Source organism: Chlamydotis macqueenii, chromosome 2, assembly GCF_036417535.1.
Source record: "Chlamydotis macqueenii isolate bChlMac1 chromosome 2, bChlMac1.mat, whole genome shotgun sequence".
Lineage (NCBI taxonomy): Eukaryota > Metazoa > Chordata > Aves > Otidiformes > Otididae > Chlamydotis > Chlamydotis macqueenii.
In genome coordinates, this window is record NC_141557.1 from 10,882,625 (window position 1) to 10,883,975 (window position 1,351).

Genomic DNA, 1,351 nt, shown 5'->3' on the forward strand with positions numbered 1-1,351 from the left:
AAACCAAGTCTATTCTAGAAAACGTTCCCAGCATCATGACTTTAGGAAGGGGGCAAGGCACTAAAGACATTTAGAAAAAAGAAAAAGCTCTTGTGTAGGCACTACTGCCTTGACCTAAAGCACCTAAAATGATGTGTGTGTCTTCTGGATACTGTAGTAAAAGCAACAGGATCATGGCTGTGAATGAATGTGTTAGCTTCTCTTCTGTCTGTGGGAGTGAAGAGTCAGGATTTGGCTAATGTAGCAAAAAAAAAAAAAAAAGTCAAAAGCGGAGGCATTCACAGAAAAACCACACAAATAATCAGCTGCCTGGAGGGACTGAGTTACAAAGAGAGATTACCAGAGCGCTTGCTCAGCTCGCTAAGCAACAGCAAGGGATGGCCCAGATAGCTGCCCACGGTTATCTGCAAGGTGGAAGCACTGAGGAAGTTAAAGGGGGAAAAAAGCGGGGAGAAGAGGATACAACTTTGAATAATCGGATGAAAATAAGAAAGGGAGCCGAAATGCGTATCAGGGAAAGCTTCCAAGGGATCAGCGGCATTAGACTGCGGAAGAGGCTCTCAAAGGACATGGTGGAATCCCCATAATTTGAAACATTAAAACCAGAGTAGACAAAGCAATCATGAATATGCTGTAGGAAATAATCCTGCTATGGGGTGGGATGAACATGCTTGTCTGGCATTGCTTATGCGAAGATGTACTGCTCACTTTTTTTTTCATCCTGTTGAACTCAGTTGATTTTTTCCCCTTCACCTCTCCCACTCCCTCTATGTGAGCATCTGTGTGCTTGAGTCCCATACGCCAGTTGTGAAATGTATTATTCTTTGACACTATCTAGCAGAGATGTGGCTGGATGGCTACCTGCTGCCATACCGCAAATAGCGAAAAATAATTGATTAGATGCATTAATCAAGTTACCTCCGAATGGCATGCAAATGGTTCTGTAATTATTTCCAAGTTGGGTTCTAATTTCTTTTAACATTTAAAAATTAAAGCCAATCTCATCACGTAGTTCCTCTCCTGGGGAAGGGAAGGAAGGACGGCTGTTCAGCACTTCTCATGTATGATTTCCATTCTCTGTTCTGCTACCCAGGCAGGCACCGAGGCCCATTTCTCCAAGCTGTTTAGACACCTCAGATCCCTTAGCTACCATGGGTACATGACAGATGTAAATTGCTGTGTATTTTGGCTTTTGTTTCTCTGCCTTAATACCTTAAAATAACATAGATGTCTCTCTTAATTTACTACAGTTTATGAAAGTGAATCCCAGGGAAGCCAAGTGAACACCGTAGATACACTGACCTACCTCAGTGTACAGAAATTGTGTGAGCAAATCCTGGACAGCTGAGAG